Consider the following 6,111-nt stretch of genomic DNA (forward strand, 5'->3'; position numbering starts at 1 on the left):
ATATCTGGTTAAGCATCTAGTGATTCGAACCTAGTTTCCGTGCTTGTCAGGAATGTAAATTTCCAAGCATCCTCGCCAAATTTCCAAGCATCTTGTATATATCTCCAAATTTCCAAGCATCTTGTAATTATTGTTGAAGATAAAGCCAAGATCCTATTCGCGAGCCATATTTGATGTCCTGTTTTCTTCCCACGCCTGGTGGGGATGCTTACTTATCGTATATTACAATGAAATGATTAGACAATTTGTGCTAACGTCACAAAAATAGATTTTTTCTGTCTTTCGAAAAGAGGGTAGAGACTGCTTGGCACTTGATGAATAATTTGAACTTTAGTAAAGGAAAGGAATCCATCGCGGCCTCGGTGAGCTTTGTTCAAAACTATTGGGCTTCTTTCTCGTCTTGTCGTGCAAACAAGCAGGTGATGATGTGCAACAAAGGTAAGTAATTAAGTAGTGGAAGAACTCCGGGTAACCACTAATATGTAGATTAATGTTATCTCCTGGAAGCCTCCTACCTTGCATTTTTTTCAAGATTAATGTCGACGCAAGTTTTGTGGAGGCCATCAAAGCTGCGAGCATGGGGTGGTCGTTAGAGACCATTATGGACAAGTTATCATCTCCTCTTGGGATTACATTGGAGCTTGCCATAGCGTCTAGAAAGCGGAACTAAGAGCGACCCTATCCGGCTTGTATAGTGGTATCACTCTTGACAAGCCCATCATTTTAGAAACTGACTGTTCTTTTGTGGCTTCTGTATTTGGAAAAATGTGTTGACAGGTCAACTCCGATGGACCTAAAGAAGGAGGCATTGAATGTCTCTAAGCTGACGGTGGGTATAAAGATAGTCAAGATTAACGGGAGGGCCAATATGGCTGACAAGATTGCTAAGTTCAGTTTTAATAATAGGTTCAATGGTATTCTTTTTAATACTGGTCTGTCCTGCTTGGCAAATTTTGTAATGAATGGTTGTATGAACGTCATAATTTAATTAATATATGGTGGGTTTTTCCAAAAAAAAGCAAAGAGGGTAGAAATCCCAGGCCCTGCATCGATAGATGTATGCAACATTCTATTATCACATAGTTTTTAAATATTCAAGATCACAAAATGGAGGATAAGATTGTCAGCGTTCTGGGAACGGGGGTTCCCAGACTTGTCTGCCTGCGACCCGCGGCGTGGCTGAGCCAGCAGGCCGTACGTCCCATCTTCATCAACAAGACATTCAAGACCCTCGCGAGGCAGACGACGCAAGACCTCCTTTGGAGTAGCCTAACCAGGCAGGCTCGTGAGGAGGGAGATATCAAGGCGGGGCAAACCTCACAAGGCCCTCGTGACGTGAGCCATGACGCACGACACCAGGCGGGCGCCAGCGCGCACATCGTTCTTATTTCCTCTTTGGTGCTAAGGAGGCCAGCGCAGACGAAGAGTACCGAGACATCAGGTAAAGATTGTTATATTGGTGGAACGAGACCAAGACCAGGAGGACGGCAAGATGGAGGTCATCGTGGAGCCCAACATGGCGTCACCGCCAGAGCTTTTCGCAGGCCAAAACCACTTTTGTCAGGATAGCTTGTACTAGCTGTCCCCCTTCAAATTTGCCCGTCGTTGTTGGCTCCCTTCCCGCTCAATATTTGGGGAGAGGACCAGGGCCTATATAAGTAGAGCTAGCCACCATAGTAGAGGCATCTCATCTTAGCTTGATCCAACCCGATCGAGAGCCTACTCACAAGAACACCTCAACCTCAGGAGGCTGTTCTTCCCTTGTACTGTTCATCATCAGCCCCAAAGGCAATCCACCACCACCACACTGAGTAGGGTATTACACCACAACGGTGACCCGAACCAGTATAAACCTCGTGTCTTTCTGTGTTGCGAGTTCGTCGAGTTCGTCTGCGAGATCTTAGCGAGATAGGGCGTAGATCGGTAGGAAGGAAATACTTCGCGCGCACCCCAGTGTTCGAATCTTAAGTGTTTGCCGGAACCCCACATCCGACATTTGGCGCGCCAGGTAGGGGTGCGCCGTAGCTTCCCTTCCATCAGTTTGTCGCTCCGTCGTCTCCATGGCGGACGCTCGCCGTGCTCGAGCTGAGCGTGGGGCCGCCCTCACCGCCCGCGTCGCTCAGACGGCTCCTGTCGGCGGGCCACATCGCCGTTCTCTGTCTCCCGCCGCCAACGCTGCCACCGGCCCGGCGGGGAATGGGCAGCAGGCGTCCTCGCTGCATCCTTCGGTGATCCCTGCCGGTTCTTCGTCTCACGCGCACCGCGCTCCCATGGAGGCACGGGCCGCGTTCCTCGCGCCGAACGAGCTCCTGCGCTACCGCCCCGTCGACGACCTCTACGAGGAGTGGCTCGACCGTGTCGCCGAGCTCGTTCGCGCCGCGGGGGGCTCTCCGGCGCCGTCCCACTCTCTGCCTCCCCCTCAACCAGCCGCAGGCGACGGGGCTCATGGCGTGCCTCCACCACCTCAGCCCCAAGACGGTGCCTTGGCACCAAGGCGCGCGGCTCCGCGGCGTGATCTGCCGCGCCCGGCGCCCGCGCGCGAAGAGAGAAGCTGCCAAGAAATTCCGCGGTCGCAAGAAGCTGCACCTGCGCTCCCCGCGCCACCTCGTCAAGACCGCGCACCACCCGCGGCGGTGCAGCGCGGACCTTGTCAAGACCAAGCTCCACCTCCGAAGCAGGCCCCGGCAACCACGGCTGGCTGCCGCGCCTTCACCCCCGAGCTGCGTAGCGTCGTCTGGCCGGGCAAGTTCAAGTCGGATCTGCCTCCTCTCTACGACGGTACCGCCGACCCCATAGAGTTCCTGCAGCTCTATGAGCTGAGCATCGAAGCGGCCAACGGAGACGAAAAGGTCATGGCAAACTGATTTCCCATGGATCTCAATGATGGAGCTCGCTCCTGGCTCCTGAACCTGCAGCACGGCTCGATCTCCTCCTGGGACGAGATGCGCGACCGCTTCGTCGCCAACTTCCAGGGCACTCGCGACCGCCCACCAGCCGCGGGTGATCTACGCCGCATCAGGCAGCAACCAGGAGAGACCCTCCAGAAGTACATCCAGCGCTTCAACAACACCCGCCTCAAGATCCCCAAGGTCATGGATGAGACCATCATCTCCGCGTTTTCCGATGGTGTCCGTGACGTCAAGATGAAGGAAGAGCTTGCCATCCACGAGGAGCTCAGCACATCCCAGGAGCTGTTCAACCTGGCGACCAAGTGCGCAAGAGCTGAGGAGGGGCGCCTCTCCCTCCTTGAACTGCCAGCTGTGGGCGCGGAGGAGAAGAAGGCCAAGGCCAAGGACGTGAAGCGCAAGGAGGCAGTTGTGCTCGCAGCGGAGCCCGACATCAAGCGGGGCAGAGATCAGCCCGATTTATCCAAGAACGACCGACCATTTTGCTCCTTCCACAACCTGAACACCCACAACACCAGCGACTATCAAGAGCTCAGAGCCATACGAGAAGGACGCTACGATCGACGCCCCGAGCGCAACGACCGGGGCTACGGCCGCGGAGGAGAACGTGGAGGCGGACGCTGGGACGACCGTGGCCTGCGCCAGGAGTGGCGCGACCGGCCTCGTGAGGACCGCTGGTAGGACCAACCTCGCGAGGGCGCCTGGAGGGACCCGCCGCGTGAAGATCGCCCCCAGGGCAACGCCGGTCTTCCCCCGCTGCCGCCACCAAGAAGGAACGACGACCACCACCAGGACGAGGGGGCTGGGGGCTTCCAGGAGCCGCGTGCGATCGCCTGCATCTTGGGCGGCGCCGAGGCCCCAGCCTCTCAGCTCATCTTCAAATAGCTCGCTCGCGAGGTGAACGCGGCGCTCCCCAAACTCGAGGCCACGCGCCCGCTCAGGTGGTCCCAATGCGCCATCACTTTCAACTCGGCGGATCAGCTCAAGTGCGCAGTCACCGCTGACACCCTCCCTATGTTGTGTTCCCCAGTCATCAGCAATGTGTAGGTCACCAAGACCCTCATCGACGGTGGCGCAGGGCTCAACGTTCTGTCCGTCGACACGTTCGACAACCTTCAAGTGCCATATGAACAGCTCCAGCCCACCAAGCCTTTCTCAGGAGTGACCGACGGCTCCACCACACCGATAGGGCAGGTCCGCCTGCCCGGCACCTTCGGGGAGCGCACAAACTACCACACCGAGCTCATCGACTTCGACATCGCGCACATCCGCCTACCGTACAATGCCATCCTCGGGTATCCGGCCCTGGCCAAGTTCATGGCAGCCACTCATCACGGCTATAACGTTCTTAAGATGCCAGTAAGTGGAGGAATCATCACGGTCCCGTGTGAAGAGAGGGATGCGGTGTGCTCCCTCAAGCGCACCTTTCAAGCCGCAGCAATCGATGACCTCGACAGCAAAAACGAAGGCCCTCTGGAGTCCATCCCCAAGAAGGAGCAGCCGCGCCGTGCAGGACCTCAGGAGAATGGCGTCGCGACAGGAGCCTCGTCAGGACCAGCGCCCGCTCCAGGGGCGCCTCCCTCCATCGCATAGGAAGGCGCGCCCGGCGCCCTCCTCGGGCAGGGCTCGAGGACTCTCTTATGGAGGGACTCAGACCTTGCCAACCTCACGAGGGAGGCGCTTGGGCACCACTTGGAGGCGTGCTTCGCGGCGCGTGACCCTCAGGAGAGCACAGGGCAAGGAGTGCCCACCACTCAGGAGTTCATCACCAAGACCACCCAGGAACTGCAAGAAGCAAGAGCCATGTGCGGTGACAGCCGCCCATGAGGCGTAGCTCCGCATCCTGGCGAGGATGCTGGGCTACGTGTCTGCATCGACGTCCCAGGGCTCAACATGGCCGCATCTCAGGAGCGTTTCTAGCCTTCGCGTGTGGGACACTGCGAGGGCCCGCTGCACGGCTACGTTCGTATGCCCTTTGGCTTGCTGAGCATGGCGTCGGCCTATCAGCGCAACATGCGACGTGTCCTGGCGGCTCAGGAAGCTAGGTACCACGCCGTTCTGGAGGAGATGGAGACTATCTTCAGGGAACCTCCCGAGCCCCCAGAGCCTCCCGAGGCTCAGGGTTCTGGCGGCTCATGAGGAGTCATTTCTTCAGCGCACGCCTTCAGCAACACCAACTCTACTTCGTCTACAGAACCAGGTGACATCTTCCAAGCTTATTTAGCTGGGAGCGCCCCTCGGGCTGCATTATTCCCAGGCCGCCTGGGTCCGTCCCTGCGGCATGTATCCCTTTTGCTTACGTCTTTAGCTTACCTTGTTGGGGGCGTCCCTCGGGCTGCATCATCCCCAAGCCGCTCGGGCCGGATCCGGTGGCACGCATCTTCCTGCATTTATCCAAGTTGATCTGCTCTCCATGCTTAACCTGCCACCTGCTGCCACCTGCTCGATTGCTGCCCACCACGGGTCTGTTCATCCTATGCAATTCGCTTTCACATTAAAAGGGGGGCTCCTGAGCATCGCGACTCAGGAGCTCTTACTGGCTCTCAGGCCCTCACCCCCTGGCCTTGACCACGGCATCGCGACCTGGCATACCAGCGGCGGCTGAGCTCGCTCGAGGGCTGGGACCTGAGGACATAGAGTGCTTGCATCTAACCGCCTTGCAGGGACATACAGTCACCAAGAGTCAAGACCAGGCGCAACCCGCTTTGAGGTAGGGCCTCGTGAGTCCCGCACTGGCTCACGAGTGCCCAGATACACCTCGCAGCCCTGCCGTGCAAGCCACGTGTTAGGGCGGGACTGTACACGGCCTGGGGGATCCTCCCGGAGGGCCCCCCATCCCACGCCCAAGTGGAAGCACCATGCTCCGCGCTGGCTGTCGAGACTGCTGAGGAGCGGCTATGCCCGTGCACAAGCGGAAGCACTATGCTCCGCGCTGGTGATAAACAACTGAGGGCGGCCCCACGGTCGTACCAACCTCAGGGAGCCCAGAGCTCAACGCCCAGCCTCACCACAACGCCTCCCCTCGGGAGAGCCGCACGAGGGGGCTGGGCACGGGGGCTACACTCGGGTCACGCCCAAGCGCACGCCACCCAACCAAGTCCCCCAGACCTAGGCGTCGCGTGCCCCTCCCGAGGCCTCGGCGAGGGCAGGTATGGAAATTGTTTGCACGTCAAGGGGGACTCCTGAGCATCGTGACTCAGGAGCC

The sequence above is a fragment of the Triticum dicoccoides genome, chromosome 3A, assembly GCF_002162155.2.
Source record: "Triticum dicoccoides isolate Atlit2015 ecotype Zavitan chromosome 3A, WEW_v2.0, whole genome shotgun sequence".
NCBI lineage: Eukaryota > Viridiplantae > Streptophyta > Magnoliopsida > Poales > Poaceae > Triticum > Triticum dicoccoides.